The sequence below is a fragment of the Orbicella franksi genome, chromosome 6 (genome assembly GCF_964199315.1).
Source record: "Orbicella franksi chromosome 6, jaOrbFran1.1, whole genome shotgun sequence".
NCBI classification, from domain to species: Eukaryota; Metazoa; Cnidaria; class Anthozoa; order Scleractinia; family Merulinidae; genus Orbicella; species Orbicella franksi.
Window position 1 is genome coordinate 30,933,940 of NC_138150.1, and position 19,151 is coordinate 30,953,090.

At 38.2% G+C, this 19,151-nt stretch overlaps 1 pseudogene across 1 annotated transcript in view; it reads right to left on the bottom strand.

Annotated features, from left to right (window-relative positions):
• The window catches only part of LOC145489377 (DNA topoisomerase 3-alpha-like), a 65,053-nt pseudogene extending 64,340 nt beyond the window's left edge, over window positions 1-713 (bottom strand). The window contains exons 1-2 of the transcript XR_014049591.1: window positions 275-713; window positions 124-174 (exon numbers count right to left, since the gene is read on the bottom strand). The product of XR_014049591.1 is annotated as a DNA topoisomerase 3-alpha-like (transcript). The remainder of the gene's footprint in view (window positions 1-123; window positions 175-274) is intronic.
• Window positions 714-19,151: the final 18,438 nt, after the last annotated feature.

Genomic DNA, 19,151 nt, shown 5'->3' on the forward strand with positions numbered 1-19,151 from the left:
CCAGCAAAAAGTTATCAAAAAAATTCAAACTTTAAGAAAAAACTTTCTCAAGTGGTAATGGTAGGATGCATGGCACAGTAAACCCAAAATGATTTGTTTTCACAAGTTAGGATGTCAACTCACCTTTTCTCCAGCAATCTCTATTTCCACGTTTGTCTCTTGACCTTTGGCATCCTGACAAAAAGAGTCAGTTCAGTTTATGATATGGCTCGCAATTCACAACTTCAGGCAATACTAATGTATCTTTAGCAAAGCATAATGTGAAATTTCTTACCTCAGAACAGCAGGCTAAGAAATGCCTCACTATAAACTCGTACAGTCTTTTCTCATTACCCTGCCAATACAATGGAGTGTACCTTTGAGTTACAGAATATATAAATATTGTAGACAAGAGAAATAACATATCATAATATTATAATCTACATGTAGTTAACACAAGATATCATGAACTATAATTAGAGATTGGCTGAATAAATTATACCCCAACAGTACTTCTGAAGGCCAAAATGCTTGTGCTTTTCCACGCGATTTGCTTTATTTTCATGGAACTTTCTACACCCGTTTGGCAGAAAGAGGCCAGACAGATAACATATCAAGTCGTTGAAGCCATGCGAGAAGCAGAGAAAACTTAAACGGGCTCGATTGAGTCCCTTGTTCAAGGAATATTTCATGTTACGATCGATCAAACGCTGGGATCATATCTTGTTATTTCATCGTTTTCTCCTGCTCGATTCACTTCGACATCTTCTGTGGTGAAAATAACTTACAGCGCGTTGACTGAGCGTATTTTTGTGATTCTGTTCTGGTTCGTTTTTCGGCCCAAACAAAAAAATCGTTAGTTGTCCTCCATGTTTTCAGTACTGCTCGTCCAAGGGCCTGGGGAATATTTATATTTGGTTCCAGTCTTTCTGAGAATAATGTCACGCAACTCACAGATTTCAAAACAAAACTTTTGCTTCGAACGAAGGTTAATATCGCCGCCGCTCAGTAAAATTTCTGAAAGATTTCGGCGTAGTCGTTCTCGTCATATATGGGGTAGCCGAGATAGTGTTTTACTCCATTTTTATAACACTCGTAACATAGTCCTTTTAGGCGACAGGAGTTGCATTTACGGTAAACCATGACCTTTACAATTCTTGATCGTTTTTCACAGAAGGGCGCCTCTTCAATATCATCATGTACCTCATCCCAACCCATTTCCTTTTTTTGCCTCCTTTTTATTCCGAGATACTCCTTGTAAATTGTCTCACGAAGCTCTGGAGGGGGGTTTTGGATGGCCTCGGAAAGTTGACAGCTCATGTCCGGTGTTCGAACAGTATAACACAGCTCGCGTTATGTCTAAATAGTGAATCCCTCTCCCCGGTTATCCCGTTTAATTCGGTTCGGGCGCTCCCCTGTTTCTTCACAGTAGTAATAAGAGGAGTAGTAATAAGAGGATTAACCAAATAAAATTTTGTAACCCAGACCATTATTTTCTTGTTTTAACTCCCTCCCACCGTAATAACCGACGCGAGCAAGCGAGGTTCGGTTATTACGGTGGGGGAGTTAAAACAAGAAAATAATGGTCTGGGTTACAAAATGGTATTTGGTTAATTCTCTTATTACTACTCGTTACTATATCTGTTATTTATTTGATTAGAGAAATTTTATTTTTATCAAGGGAAAGTCAGAGAAAAGCATTGTTCTGGACCTCTAGTTTTGTCTCTAACTCAAATCCTTCCATTGTGGGAAACAAATCATGTTTGGAATTCAAGACAGAATTGATGTTAAATACATTTATCAGAATTATTTTTGATATGTTTATATTTTTTGCTTTTACACAATTGTACAGTCCCAGTGTTGTCACCGAATAGTTCGAGCACGCGTTCCGTGCCTATCTTGGTAAACATCTCACACCTTCAGTTTTCAGGGCTTGGCTCTGTAAAATGCTAACACAACTGAGAATAAGACACGTTGTGCATTTAAAACGCGGCGATGAATTTCAAGCTCCCGAAGACACATGTTCAGTCTTTCCTTGGGGCTTTTAAAGATATCACACACGACTTCAAGAGTCAACTTCTTGAAAACTATTCAACGAATTTCATTTGAAATACCTGTGCTTTTTTAGAAGAAAATAACTTACGACTGAGTGCGTGCTTTATTCGATATTTTTTTAATGATATCACTGTATGCTCTATTGTTTGACGCACAGAAATCTCAATGAAACATTCTGATGCAGCAAACACTTTTCTAGTAGGTGGAATGAATTTTAATCGCGTATGTAAGGAAATCTCAAAGGACATCCCGTTCATTTTAGTGTCAGAAACCGTCGTGTGATGTAGAGGTGAAGCAGCATCTTCGTGGATGTACGAACTCCCCTTCGCAGATAAGTCTACGCTTTCGTGTTCTCTTTTCATGTCCTTGTTCGCTTTTCGCTACGCCTGCACTTTTCCGCAGTTTAGTGGTTTAGTATAACCATTTCGATGAGCAATTTTTTACGTCCACACATTGAAGAAATTGTTGAATACTGGGAGGGTGTGAAACTTTCGGAATAAAGAATTACCAAGTGCGTTTAGACAAGCACATCGGAATAGTAGGTTTGAAAGTTTCTTACTGAATACCACATTTCAGAAATAAGTTAATTTACTAGCTCTCTCGTTCGTCGTTTTTGTAACTGTTTTATGTTGTCCACGGCGGGTCTCAACTACAGGTCACATTCCACAGGTCAGAGTACAGGTCACTGTGCTTCAGATAAATAAACAGCACCAAGATTCAGTCTCCTAGCCCTAATTAGCCTTACTACTTTGCGAAAATGTTGTTTTAGATCTAGGAGAAACTTTTGGCATAGTTATTCATCAGTAGAGTAGGGATTTTTACTCTTGACCTGTGGAATGCGACCTGTGTTTTAGACCCGGTTTGTTGTCCATTGCTCCGATGCTCTGAGTTGCTAAGGATATGAAGATCTGACTGACTTAATATCAACAGTTTTAAAATTACGTCAATAATATTTCCTGAGGATTTAAATTCTTTTCTCATGCACGAACAGTTTGTTTCAATACAATCGCTGAACTAACTGCTCGTGAAGTTTTTAACTGGAGTTAATTTAGGCGGTTTTACTTTGGGCGCGGCTTTGTTGAGTTGTTATGCAGTCATCCTTGTCCTTTTCTCCAGGATTCATTTCTAATACATTTTCGGGTAAGTAATATCAAAACATTTCGTTATAATTTCAGACATAACGCAGATTTGAGTTATAATTGCATTGTGGCTATTTTTTATTTATCCTCACTGGTTTTCATAATTTGCGTGAAATCAGAAATTACTTGACGAATATAGAACCAATTTTGAACAAACTTGCTTTGAATTCTGGCGGAAACATTAAAACTATCTCACTCCAAATAAAATACTTCTAAGAGAACATTAAGAAGTTTGTTAATGCAGGCGATATTGACCGACGTTGTGTGGCCGGTTTCTAACTACCTAACTGATTGACCTACTGAATATATTTTTTGACAGTTTCGTCTCTCCCGCCTCGCACTAAACGAACAGAGGGGTATCCAAAGGAAATGTAACCATTATGAGCAGCCGTGTTCAGCTTTGGAGCTCCGTTCTCTCCTTATCAGCCTCTTTATGCTTGCTGCGAACAACTCTAATTTCAGGTAAATTCTAGGTTTTACTTTATCTTTAATTTACAAGTATGATCTGACCTTATAGCAAAGTTTGACTTATAAATTCTGACTAAGAACAAGAAGCTATCACGATAAATGTATTGTTGTGGTTCAGTTTGACCCTTGCTACAATTCTATATATTTTTTTTTTTTGTTCTAGTATATGGTAATTTAAATTAAAACGTAACCGAAATCTTTTTGGATTGCAGGTTGTGGTTCTTGGGCTCTAGCGCAACCTGGAAGTTGACCACAGGAAATGACTGATTTCAGATAAGTACATTGTAGTTTTGTTATTTGTTCGTCGTTTCCCTGGTAAACGATTTAATTCAGAGCAATATTGATCAGGAAATACAATATACCACCAGAGTCCCAGAACTAACACGTTTGTACGCAGTAAATTTTCTAAGCAAAAAGAAAGCCAGTAACCACTATAAAGTGCATTTCTCTATTGTCTTGATTTCAGCCTAGCAAATACAATATAATAACCTGAAAATAGCAAAATTGTACACTAATTGCAAGACTGTACTATTGAATAAAAGGAGAAGTACTTCTTTTATTGACATCTCTCTTTTTTCCAAGGTTGAACACAGAATGCATTGAACCCGGAAAAAGCAGCCATTTTGGATTATTGTGTGTTACCCTTCGATGCAAGCGGACGACATCTGAACAGGTAAGCTCGTCATAATTTTCTTATCTAGCCTCTTCTGTCTTACCGGTATATCATTTACAGTCTCAGTTAATTTTCTTTTATCATGTTGAGTACATCCTGAGGGTAAAAGTAGCAAAAAAATAATAATTATACTGCTTCGTGCGTTCAAACGCTGCCTGAGTAACATTTATGCTTTAAATGTCTCTGTAAACCGCTAGCTCTACATTGTTTTTGACAAAAAATTCCTAAACCTAACGCAATTTAAGTCAGTATATCAAAGCTTCCTCTTTTCTTTTCATGTAGGTTTTAAGAAAGGTATGCTGAGAGAAAACAAGTCCATTTTGTACGACAGTTCGTGGCTCTAATGTTCTTTGGTACAAGTTAAGTATTGCAAACATCTTGGTTCAGATAGACCAGATATTATCTTCGCAGTTTTCTATTCGTTAACTGAGAAATGTTGTCTAAATGTACCACCAAAAGCTCAGCAGTAACGTTCATAAAATATTTTTTGCCGGTTTTAGAAATTTATCTTCAACTTGCCTCTATTGGTTTCTGGCAAATTTATGAAACAAAGGACTGAAAATTTTCCAGTGCAAGAAGAGCAACTTCGTTGGCTCTTGGACTCAATGGTTTCAATCAGTAGTTCACTGCTTGCTAATGGCTGGAAACTACTTTTTCTCCACAATAAGTCCAGCACCTCAAATTTTCCGTTTTTTTCGGTTTCAGTCCAAAGTTAATAAAATCTCCTTCCATGTCAATACATTTCAAAGTATCTTGCAGAGAAAATTTTCAACTATTTTAATGTCCTCGGCAGAACCAGGAAGTTTGTTTGAGATTTGCCAGCCAACAAAAATGTAGTGTTTCCTTAAATAATTATATCATACAGTATTGATACCTGCTTTAAGAAGTCACTGCAGAATTGTCTGCTATTAAGTTTATAAACACGACTCGAATTTGTTCATGAAAAAATAGCTCGTTTTATGTTTAATCTCCTTTTTGCCAGGTGAGAAAGTGTGGCCATTTTGGATTGCAGTGTGTAATTCTTGGACGCTGGTGCACTATGACATATTGGAAAAATCTTTTAATTCAGATAAGTTAACCCTTTCTTTATTTTACTTGAATTTGTCGTTGACCACATTAATAACTGTAATCCTGTAGAGAAATCTGATCGGGAGTACTGAAAGATGAAATTTTGATCCTGTGGTGAGCGTGTGGCAAAGAATTGAACATCTCAGTCCATGACGGGATTCGAACCCATAAACTCTCAGATACCGGTTGGGCAATGAGGAATTGTTCTGATGTCCGAACGAATCCTTAAAAGTAACACGATTGCGAGAGATTTGTTCATTAATTTCAATAACGTAATGCTTTAGAAAAGCACTGTAAATGTGTATTTAGGGGTAAATATTCGAAATTAACAAAACTGGAGATTCGATCATCGTTGAAAAGTATCTTAATTTGTTGCTCTTTGCTCTTTTTATCACCAGGTTGAATGCAAACACCGTTTCAATAGAAAGTGTAGCTTGCTGGATCAAAGTGTATGAGCTCTTGAAACCTGGTTCAAGTTTACAGCCATTGGAAACACCCTTTTGCAGATAAGTCGTTTTCTTCTCTGTTTACCATTGAACGGTTTCAGTTCAAAGAGTGATCAGAGTCTGACTATATCAATGCCTTGCTGACCCTTGTTAAGCATCTTGGAGAGAAAATACTGGAATCAGGGTATATTGTAATCAGTAAGAAGAGTTTAATTTGTGAGGTGATATTTCTGTCAGTGACACAGGAACTCGCAAATGTCGCCAATTTGATTTTTGCGGGAACTCCGGCAACTGTTCACCAAACTGTTTCATCGTTAATCCTCGAATTAGCGCAACGGGGCGCTTATTTCAAATTTAGGAGAAGACAGGGGGGGCGCTTATTCGAGGAGAGGCGCTTATTTTGGCCGATAGGAGGGGCGCTTATTCGAAGGGGACGCTTATTTTACGGGAGGCGCTAATTCGAGGATTTACGGTATCTAAATTTACTTGTTGAAGATTGAAGACTTGTCCAACGACGTAATGAAATCATTAATTATTATAACTTTCGTAAGAATATTGTGAAACGGTAAGTGTTTAGCGATACAATCAATAATAACCAGCTTTTTTGTTGATGTGTAATTTCCTTTTTTCTTCCAGGTTAAGTGTCCTTTCAAAGGAATATGTAGTCATTTTGGATTGCAGTGTGCTAGCTCTTGGACACTGGAAATATCTCACGTCAGATAAGTCGTTTTCTTGTTTCTCTAGACTAAGTCGTTTGCCATTAACGGGTTCAATCCAAGAGTGATCAAAATATAATCTCATCGGACCTCTCTGCGTTGTCAAGTTTGTTCCAAAGAAAATGTTACCAAATTCATAGAAATAACAACTAAAGAAACGTGTGACAATCAATGGGGAAAATTAATATTTTGAGCTTGAGACTGAATTGAAAGGTTGAACAACGCAATTTGTTATTTTAAGGGACAACTTGAAACGGCCGAATATTCTCCGCAATGCAAATTTGAAGTCCTATTTCCTGACATTTTGAATTCAAATTTAACAGAACAAAAACCTGGTGGTACTAGTAACTGTTACAAAATTACTTTTATATAAACATTGTGAAAAACAACGATTCTAAAGTAGCATTCCAGCCTACTCTCGGCTTGGCTTTGCGAACGAAGATTTAAGAAGGGAGTGATCCACTTACGCTGCAGACAGAGAACCATTGACGACAATTTACGAGAACAATTCCAGTTTAATAGAACAATGATAATTTGCAGTGCGAACAATGCTTTCCTTATACGAGGCCGCAAATGAACTTTAAAGGCGATTCATTTAATTTAGAGAAGGAGTTGCTCAAAATCAATTGTGTTTTAAAATAGTATTGTCAGATCTTCAAGAACGAACAGCAACTTAATTTTATAACGACTGATAGAGCTCATGACTTTATCGGCGTGACAATTATAACTGCGCTTTGGTAAACACGATCATTTTTTGGTCATTTATGTTCGAGGCTTGACCAAAATCTATATAAACATGCACTACTTTTTCGTCTGTATAACTGATATAAGTACAATGCTAAACATGGAAGTGAATGAAAAAAATATCATCGACTAGGGCAATTCAGTGTCTTGCTACACCATTTAATATGAACATTAACTTTTAGAACAGAGACAACAGAATTAATTTTTCAGGTGGCTGAAAATATTTACGAGCGTTGTTTGGTTTCAATACTTGCCTGTGTCCGAGCACGACTGCGCTCAAGCCTTGAGAGAAAAGTCATGTTTTCGATGTAGCGATGTTTCACTGACATGGATTTCAAAGTGTAGTTTGAGTATTTTCCGTTTTCTCAAGAAAACAACAGTTTGTTCCATGTGAATAAAGTTTTTGTGTCGGTATTCAAACAAACAACAAACAAATAACATTCCAGCTAAAATAAATATGTGACGCTATTCTCACAGGGTAGCTGAAATGATAAATTGAAGTAATGGTCGCGATACATTTTAAAACAAAACAGCAAACAAAAATGGACCCTGAGAAAATAGATAAATAAAAGAAGTACACAGGTCAAAAGGTGTCAAAGCTACTGTTTATACGTATGAAATGTAATAATGAAATGGAAAATAGATAAAACCGAAAACTTTAGAAAGCTTTGAATTTACATAGTCTGTTAATTGATGCGCGCCCAGTTTGCCGCTTCCTTGGAATGTCGATTCCCGTAAAAATAAACAATCTTCAATCTAAGGAGGAGTCATAGTATTGGGATCTGCGCGCACCTATGACATGGGACAATTTTGCTATTTTTAGAACAAATTGCGCCAGCTGACGACATATATCCGTACGGATCTACGCACATTTCGTGGGTTCTCGCGTGGATGTTCTCATATTGCGTCATGCCACGTGCTCCCATCGGGCCTCGGGAGCTTCAAGTACAACCTCTGGTATCCGCCACATTGTCCGCTCGTGTTGTCGTGTAGTACCCGTTGCGTTGTTAAATAAAGAATATAGAAGGCAATATTGTGACAGATGTTGCCTTGTTGCGTGATCAAAAGGCGAGAGTTGTGAGATTCTGTTGCGGATTTTTCACAGCGATGACAGGGAATAAGAACCAGGGCGCTTAAATGTAGTTTCATGCTCTGTTCGAACTAGTGGAAAAGGTGAGTTTTTTTCAGGATCGAAAACAAGATCAGACTTCAATTTCGCGCTGTGAATGAAAAATATTTTCTCGCGCTAGTTGTTCACGTAAGGTTTTGCTTGTTCTGACTTAAGAATAAAGCTTACGTAAGAAAACTCTCCACTCTGGTATCGAGGTAATTTGTGAATTTCTCAAACAATCATAACCAAAACCTGTTTTTGATAATTTCTTATTGTTTCTGCTCGTTTGGCAAGTTTGCAAAAGTTTTTGGAAGGAAAGTCTGACGCGTACAAGTAGCTTCAGGGCGTGCACTTTCAAGTCCGAGTCGCCGGTGTTTTCACTTGTCAACAAATCTTTTGTGCTGAGATTCTGCAACAATTTTCACCAACGCCGAAAAGCTACCAACATCATGTGTGTTTCTTGAAGATAGTGAAATTTTATACCGCGAAAATAAAATACATAACTCAACCAACACTGAATCGAAATCGTTGTTCGAGTTGATTAAAGAAAGCGTCATCGTAACTTTGCTGATTATTTCTGCTGTATTCACATATTTTCAGCTAAGCTTTTAATATGTTCTTAAACATTTATCAACATGAAACATATTTAAAAACTAGAGATATTGTATGAGTTCGATGTTCGATGTTCGATGTTCACTCGAAAGTGCGGAAGTCCAATTTGCCATGTTTACTGACTGTACAAAACACGCATCGGCGGGCGCTCTTATTCATCGACAACAGACAATTTATTGGATTTTTACACAAACAAAGCTTAGCAGTATCTACAGTCGTAAGATAATTGGAACTTGGTGAAACATCAAGCGTTGCTTACAATTCAGGCTAAACGTAAACTTGCAATTTTTTATTGCTTTCGGTCGCGATAGAATCTGGCGAAATCCCCGCCAGCGTGTGGCAAGAGGAGGGAAACTTTGAAGTCCTAAAACGCTGCTATATCCAAATATATCCAGCTAGTTTTTTGCTGTGTTGTGGAAAAGCTATTAATCTTCAACATATCTGAAGTTTAGAGTGGAGTAATGTGGAGCTCTTGTAAAAGAAGCAGCGGAACACAACTTGGTCGGTGATATAAAACGGGACACACCTAAATTCGACAGTGTGTAATACTTCAGTCAAATTGGTGCACCTTACGACGACAATACTTAAGCAAAATTTGAATAGACATAAACCCGCTGAGTTGTGGGCCAAAAGCATTAAAAATTTCGAGAATTTCAGACGCCATTTCCTGCGCGCGCGATATCCGCAAAAAACCTCGCAGCATGTACGCGCGTGTGCCGCGGGCGATGTTTCAATTTGCTCTAAAAATAGCAAAATTGTCCCATATGATAGGGACAACCCCAATACTGGAAATAGCGGGCGCTTACGGTCTCCCTCTCCGATTATGGCTCCTGATCTAAGCTTATTTTAGCAAATCAGTGTATAATTTTCACATCGATTCGACATAGGGAAGATTAGGGAAGTTATTGGAAAACGTTATTATATATCAGAAGCTAAACACTAATCTCACTTACAGGAACCGTGATTTTACAAGAAGTATTTACAAGCAGTATTACTGAGTAAAGGTTTCAAGACATAATTATCATTTAGCCTTAATTTTTGCTTTAGAACTTTTGAACAAGCCTTTTGAATTTTAACCATGTTCGTCTATCCTTTGCAGGGCTTAAGTTTTGTATCACTCGACTTCTTTTGCAGAGAAATATTGTGCCACGGCTCATCCAAGGATGCGAATAGGACAAGTGGAAATGAATATGTCAGTTTCTTTCTTAAGATTTGTTAAGTGCAGTTCAGAAAACCTGAAAAAAGACATTAAATGCAAGTCATTTTTTCCCTACCGGTTCAGATCGAGGCAGAGCGTGTTGTTGATCATAAGTAAGGAAACAAGGTCGTGTCAACATGCCAGCAGAGGTAAATAGTTGCTGCAAAGTTAAAGTTTTAACTTTGAAAATTAAATTTACAATTTTAACTTTAAAATTTCTAGGTCCAAAAATGTTTTCTAACAAAAGAATTCACAAAATCAAACAGTTTTTGTGCTTGACAACGATACAGTAATCTGTTTATCATTAGTACAAATCTACCGGATTATACTAATGCAATACTGCATTCTGATTGGCTAAGGTATATCTTGTACGATCATTACTAATCAGTGGTTGAAGATTGTCTGCAAAGAATGATAATCGTTCGGACAAAGCTGAAAGATGGACTCAAAAGACAGTTCATTCTGCGCTCGATAACACTATGGTGACGTTTTAAAGTGCACAGATTTAATTGGCAATCATTTAGTAAGAGTTCTATATTTAAACAACTAGTTTATTTTGCTTAGTATTTGTTTATTTTTTTCTGAAGCCAAAAGCTAGCGTTACCTTGTGAACATTTCATTATATATGAAAGCACCGTAAGTTTTAAGTAGAAGAGTATCGCAGCAGCACCCTCACTCCGACAGTTCATCGCATAATAATACATGTTGATTCAGCGTGACACATTCTGATGAGCTGTTAATATTTGATTCCATCAACAGGTAGCCTGAGGAATAGTAAAGAAAGTGAACATTGATACACCACAACGAACAACTGGTTAAAAAAAAGACAAATGCAGAAACACTTTCAAATAAACTCTCTTTGAGCTTGGAAATAAACTTTAAGAAAATTACCTGTACTCAGTTTATCGTAAATCTGTCGATCTTCATAGTAAGTTACGATGGAATAGTTGATTAACAAATGAAGCGGACGTGAATATATATATCAAGTCTGTATGAGGGAAGAATAAAAAGATAGAGATTTTCGGAAATAACGAAAGTAAACTTAGCTGATGCATGGAAGGTGCAAAGAGCAAATTAAAGACTAGACTCCAATAAGCTCTTACACCTTCCTGTGATAAAATATTATTTAGAAAATAACTGTAGAAAAAAATAGGCCGCAGAACCAGAAAGGTGAATGCGGTTAAACCTGTGTCGTTGTCCTTTACTTTGCATTTAAATTCAGTTTAATCCAATGAACATTGCTCATTCCCAAAGCAGAGGGCAATGCCAGAAAAAAATCATCAGATAATCAAAAAATCGTGAGATACCCCTACACGAGCCATTGTGCACAGTAGTTTATCTTCGGCCAAAAATCCCCCACCATCTCACAGGGGAAGATTGTTCGAAGAGTCTTAATTCCTGTCCCCCAAAACCCCCAATCCCCTGTATTAAACAATCGCGAAGGAGGATTAAATCTCGTCCATAATCCTTTACTTTCCTAGAGAAAATATTTGGAGAGGAAGTTTAACTCTCATCTATAATCCTCCACTAGTCCTTTAAAGTTCAAAAAGGGGTTGTAATATCAGCTACACTTCCTCCCAAAGTACTTTTCTCTGAGAGGGTTAAAGGTTAAGAAGTAGCGGTAAGACTAAACTACACTGTGTCGACAATATGGGCATAAATAAGCAGTCTAGTCTTAGAGCCATTTCCTAAACCTTGACCGTTTTAACGAAAATTACTTTGGGAGGAAGTTTTACTCAAAACGGTAACCACTTTTGACTTTTAAGGAAAGATTAAGAGATTATGGTTAAGACTTCCCTCCAAATCTCCTTCCTAGGAAAGTAAAGGATTATGGAAGAAATTTATTCCTCACGCGTGATTGTTTCATTCAGGGGAGTGGAGGTTTGAGGAACAGAAATAAATGGTCTTCGAACAATATTCCGCAGTAAGATAGTGGGGAATTTTAGCCAAAAGATAAACCACTGAGCCCAAAACATCGTGTAGGGGTATCTCTCACTGACAATTTTCTTGAGGCACTGCGCTCCACTTTGGAAATAAAAAATGTACCTTGGATTAAACTAAATTTAAAAGCAAAGTAATTCTCCCTCCAAGCCAGGTAGACGATAATCACTGTCAAAAATAAAAACATTTCCACTTTATTTATTACGATTCCTGGGGTCATTAACTAAAGTGAATACATGACTAAATTAACCATGAAAAGAGTCATCTTGCTCCCTACTACCTCCTCTGGGGAGGAGGAAGGAGGGAAAAAGAGTCATCTTGCTCCCTACTACCTCCTCTGGGGAGGAGGAAGGAGGGAAAAAGAGTCATCTTGCTCCCTACTACCTCCTCTGGGGAGGAGGAAGGAGGGAAAAAGAGTCATCTTGCTCCCTACTACCTCCTCTGGGGAGGAGGAAGGAGGGAAAAAGAGTCATCTTGCTCCCTACTACCTCCTCTGGGGAGGAGGAAGGAGGGAAAAAGAGTCATCTTGCTCCCTACTACCTCCTCTGGGGAGGAGGAAGGAGGGAAAAAGAGTCATCTTGCTCCCTACTACCTCCTCTGGGGAGGAGGAAGGAGGGAAAAAGAGTCATCTTGCTCCCTACTACCTCCTCTGGGGAGGAGGAAGGAGGGAAAAAGAGTCATCTTGCTCCCTACTACCTCCTCTGGGGAGGAGGAAGGAGGGAAAAAGAGTCATCTTGCTCCCTACTACCTCCTCTGGGGAGGAGGAAGGAGGGAAAAAGAGTCATCTTGCTCCCTACTACCTCCTCTGGGGAGGAGGAAGGAGGGAAAAAGAGTCATCTTGCTCCCTACTACCTCCTCTGGGGAGGAGGAAGGAGGGAAAAAGAGTCATCTTGCTCCCTACTACCTCCTCTGGGGAGGAGGAAGGAGGGAAAAAGAGTCATCTTGCTCCCTACTACCTCCTCTGGGGAGGAGGAAGGAGGGAAAAAGAGTCATCTTGCTCCCTACTACCTCCTCTGGGGAGGAGGAAGGAGGGAAAAAGAGTCATCTTGCTCCCTACTACCTCCTCTGGGGAGGAGGAAGGAGGGAAAAAGAGTCATCTTGCTCCCTACTACCTCCTCTGGGGAGGAGGAAGGAGGGAAAAAGAGTCATCTTGCTCCCTACTACCTCCTCTGGGGAGGAGGAAGGAGGGAAAAAGAGTCATCTTGCTCCCTACTACCTCCTCTGGGGAGGAGGAAGGAGGGAAAAAGAGTCATCTTGCTCCCTACTACCTCCTCTGGGGAGGAGGAAGGAGGGAAAAAGAGTCATCTTGCTCCCTACTACCTCCTCTGGGGAGGAGGAAGGAGGGAAAAAGAGTCATCTTGCTCCCTACTACCTCCTCTGGGGAGGAGGAAGGAGGGAAAAAGAGTCATCTTGCTCCCTACTACCTCCTCTGGGGAGGAGGAAGGAGGGAAAAAGAGTCATCTTGCTCCCTACTACCTCCTCTGGGGAGGAGGAAGGAGGGAAAAAGAGTCATCTTGCTCCCTACTACCTCCTCTGGGGAGGAGGAAGGAGGGAAAAAGAGTCATCTTGCTCCCTACTACCTCCTCTGGGGAGGAGGAAGGAGGGAAAAAGAGTCATCTTGCTCCCTACTACCTCCTCTGGGGAGGAGGAAGGAGGGAAAAAGAGTCATCTTGCTCCCTACTACCTCCTCTGGGGAGGAGGAAGGAGGGAAAAAGAGTCATCTTGCTCCCTACTACCTCCTCTGGGGAGGAGGAAGGAGGGAAAAAGAGTCATCTTGCTCCCTACTACCTCCTCTGGGGAGGAGGAAGGAGGGAAAAAGAGTCATCTTGCTCCCTACTACCTCCTCTGGGGAGGAGGAAGGAGGGAAAAAGAGTCATCTTGCTCCCTACTACCTCCTCTGGGGAGGAGGAAGGAGGGAAAAAGAGTCATCTTGCTCCCTACTACCTCCTCTGGGGAGGAGGAAGGAGGGAACAAGAGTCAACTTGTTGTGCGTGTTTGGCCACCCTGTTGCGACATGTTTGGTGTTTTTTGTCAAGTATGAGCCGCCAGCACGCAATATGTCGTAACACATCTCAACAGGGTGACCAAGCGCGCGCAACATGTTACGCACAACAATGTTGAGATATATGAGGTTGACATGTTGCGATCATTTAAAGGGGTTTAGATCTTTATCTATTAACATACTCTTTTAGTATTTAAGTAATGGACAAGGACACAGCATTTGGCTTCAAACTTAGTTTGCAGCTTGTTTATATATCTTTTTTTCGTTACTTAATGTTCTAATGGATTAGAAGGTTTCAAGAGCTTTTTGTTGTGAGTCCTTTAATTAGCCCTTACACCTTCTTAACACTAGGAAAGGCTTTGCGAAATTTCACTTAAGTATTGTACTTTGATTCACATTGTTTCAGGGAAGAAAATGCTGATGAAAGCTACCTTGCAAGTCTTTTTTATTGATTAAATAGCTTTCAAAAATTCAGTAATGTTTTCCCAAAAAGTCACTTAACTCTTTTCGAAGACTTGCTCACCTCCTTCTTTTAACACGTTATTTTAAGGTGGTTAAATTTAATATTGATAAGTGCTGCAGCCCATTTCCATAACGGATCCGTCTAATCTCTGTGAACCTGTTGACAAGAATTATCATTATTGATCAGTTAGAAGGCAAGTGTAAGGGCTATCTAGACAATTGAAAATATATGCTTATATGCTTATGGTTATATGCTAATTTACCAACCATACTGGTTTAACAAGAATGAGCGCAACAATTTCAAATCTCTATGTCAAGTTTTTCTTTCTTAATTTTTTTTCATATACACAAGCTATTCGTATCTTTTAGGTTTGATAGGTTGCCATCAATATTTGGGTGCTACTTTATCGCCAAATCCGTTAACCAGGATTCTATTATCATTCTATAGAAAGTCAAGTTAACAACGTGTTGTGCTAAAATGAACAAGAACCGTAGATCTACTTCAGCTACCTTAAAAACAGCAAGGAGCTCACATGGTATCTACCCATACACTGACTAAACTTATACTAGAAAATTCGGCAATGTTGTCAGATTTGATATCACGACAATGTCCTATACAGTTGCTTTACTTCTTCATTCTCATCACTTGAATTTTTGAGAATGTTTTAAGACAGCTAGGAGAAATTGTATGTTGATTTCTAGTTCTTGGGAACTAAAAAGTTCATTCAGTTCTACCTTGCCGCTATTTTCTATGTGACGAACACATTGCTCTTCCACTGTCAATTTTAAACCTTTATTATCCGTAAGACAAAGCATTTAACTTGACTCATTTACTATTTTATAAAGTGCCCATGAGATGATCTTTCGAGCTAAATCAAGCCATTCTTTAAGTGAACCTCAAATTACTGTTTATTTGTGTAACTGAAGTGTGAAGAAACATATTTTAAACTCAAAATTCGTAGAAAAAGCTCTATTTCGTTTTGGAGACTGATGGCAAAATCAGATTTGTAAACTATCTCGCTTGTCAATTTCCCACTGTCAGACATATTAAACAGAGTGCGTTTATTTCCTCACTGAACTTGTCGTGTATAGTAAATCATTTTATACAGAGAACGGGTTTGTTGGGGAATTTGATGCCTCGCCGACACCTCTCTCAAGACCGTAGCTAGAAACGCTCCAAACATGCATGGAGTTACCACTTTTTATCGGTACTAACTGGAAAATTTAATATCCGTTCACGACAAACAGAAATATCTTATTATTCCAGGCTATATTCCTTCCAGGAATCTTAAAGGTACTGAATAATTTTAAAATGCCTTAAGCTATCCCGCAGCATTTCTAACAGAGTGTTGCCAAATTATTTGTGGTTACAATAAAATAATGGAAAATCGAAAACTAATCATCATTATGGAATAATATAACTTTACTTCTTGTTTACTTTTGCAACAAAGTGGGCAGCACTATTGAACGTTGGAAATGGATAATTATAACTTAACTCACGTGTCTGCAAATCGAACATCTTACTTAATTGTCATCGTACACAAAGAAATTAGAAAAAAATCAGAAATCGAGAGTGAAATTTGCCTTCCATCGCAAAAGTGGTTTTGCACGAGAACTCGTTTTCAAACAGAAGGACAAGGTAAACTCGGAAATGGCCTATTCACTGCTCCATCAAGACAATGATCCAAAGTTGATGACTTCCTTTTTTCTCATCATCTTATTGAAATTAATATTATTGTAATTAACTGAAATTAATTGAAATTCTCATCATCTGCAGAAAGGAGAAATGAGCTGTCGATCACTATTTCTTGGAAATAATAGAGTTCATTTCTATAATCTACATAACACGTTTCAGCGATGAACGACTTTTTAACTTGAATTTGTTATCGCTTTCTAGGAACAATACGTGAAAACTGGAGCGGAGAGAATGCTGGAAAATCACATCTTCGTTTGCATCGAAATCGCAAAGATATCTTTCTCTTGAATTTATAAACAATCCACCTCTGAATTATAGTTCAACAGTTTCTCACTTTTTCTTCTACAAATCACCAGTTAAGAACTTCACAACCTTAACTTTTTTTGTACAGGACCCTTAGAACAAAAGTACTGTTTTTCCTTATCATTTTTCATGTGACTGTACCATGCAAGGAATTAAATTCGCACTCCTGGTATTACTTTGGAATTTTTTTCCTATTTTGTCGTTGAACATCTTAGTCGTCATTTAGTTTTTAAAAAAAAAAACATGCTAAGTTGAGCTGCTACAAATTGCAGCCGCTTCATTTAATGCTCTAAAAAACGACTGTATCGAGATGAAATCTACACAATATGCCACAAGAACAGTTCTTACAACCTGTCTGTGGGTAATTTATAAAGCCAGAATTCCTAAATCAAACGTAATGGTTATTTTGGGAGCATTGATTTCCCTTCTTGAACATGTACTGCAATTTTGGTGTCAAGATTGAACTTAAACAAAGTTTTCAAACACGTCTTTTCTCTGCTCTTTTCCAATAAGAACGCCGCAAAGAGCTTGTAAATTGTACATTTCTTCTACCAAGCCTCCTCTTTAACAATGCATAGAGCCAGTTTCGTCACGACACACGACTGAAAACAATCTGCTGGTGGTGTTTGTGGCGCTATTTCAGCCCACAATGCGAGCGATTTGACAAAATCTTACGTTTGATATTTTTTCCACTTAAAAGTATGAAACATTCAATACTTAGTTGCTACATTCTTTCTCGTATATTTTTATATGCAAAAGATGAAAATTTGGCAATAAATATTGTAAATTTTGACATCAAGACAATATCTTATAGTTGATGTATTATTTATTCTCATCACCTGACTACTTTGGCAATGTCTTAATTCAGTGAAGAGATTTAATTGCTGATCCACTGTCAATTTTATAACTTTATTATCCATTGGCTCATTTGCAATTTCTAAACCGGTGCCCTTGAATTGAGCTTTCGAGCTGAGTCAAGTCACTTTTTTGTGCAAGTGATGTACGAAGAGTCAGTTTTCAACTCTAAATTGGCAAGAAAGCCGTCTATTTATTTCCCCTTCTGCTGGTATATACGTAACCAAACAGTTTTGTAAACTCTCTCGCCTCTCACAATTTCCCTTTGTCAAACATAGCCATAATACATTTATTTTTTAGTCATGTGATGCAGTGAACAACCGGGTTTGGTTTAGAATTGATGCCTCGCTGACATCTGTCTTCAGACCCTGTTAACGCCCAAACATTGAATTCACCACTCATGGGCGGAACACTTACTTTTCGTATCAGCTCTAGCTGGAAATTATCCACTCGCGAAAATCAGAAATACTTATTGTCAGATGTCACCAAAGAAAAAAAAATAACACAGGAAAATTGCGTTAACTGCTCTCGGAATTACGCTAAAAGAGGCGGAGAAACAAATCATTTGCAAGCAGTTATCTCACAAAGGTAATGTGATTATAAATTTGAATTTACGGAAATGTCTTACGAAACACCGCCCTACGCTCCCAGTTACCCGTGTGTTCTAACTTTCCGGACATTAGGGAGCTCAAGCAAACCACGACGGCAACGGCAACGAAACCTTTTGGACGGAAGGGCAGTCTAAGTCACGTAGAAATTTATTAATCTAAATATTGTGTTGATAATGATTGCTTTTTTTTTCGAACCTTCTTACATTGCGTAGCACAGTGAAGGCAAGCGCTAATGTTTGCACAACTTCTCTCAACTTTGAAATTTATTTTCTTACGTCTCCATGGGAAATTGTTTTCGGTGTTATTTCAGGCAACTATTTATACCTCAAGCTTTTAGAAAATGTAAAAAGGACTGTAATATACTTACAAATATTCTGGAAGAAGGTTTTTGTCCAATAAAAACTGAAATTGGTCAATTTCCCCTCGGATTTTGTCTTAATTATTATTGGAGAACTAATTACCGATTAGATCTGAATAAGGAGATTCTATTCTATGCTTACTTCAATGGGACGTTTTCATGTGACGTCATCAAGTTTTAAAATCCAAACCTAAAGAGCCATCAGAGTTTCTATCCTCATCAGGCATAAGAGGTGCGAAAAGTATATATCTTCGCAACATTTCAGCAGAATAACGTCCTACGTTTGAAACAAATGCATACTGGGCTCTGTAAATTTGTGCAAAACATTTACGCGAATATCTGAAGTCTGGGATAGCGCATAGACCTAAAACCGCAGGTGCCTTCTTTATTTATCTTCTATAAGATCGCATTTTCTTCTTTGTTTGTTTTTTTTAATGACATGACAATAAAAACGATCTATTGTAGTCCGGATGTCTGACTAGCTGTGCCCATGATTTTTTTCAAGATTCAAAACCTTCTTTACTCGACAAAAACAAAACAGCCTTTCCAAAATTTTTGTGAAGATTCAAAATCCTTCTTTACTCGACAGAAACACAAACAAAACAGAAGAAGCCCTTTCTAGAGCGATCTTATTTTAAATTTTAAAAGTAATTTTAATAAGGTTGTACTCAAACAGCACTCTTACAAGTAGTTTGCGATGTGTGAGAAGTGACG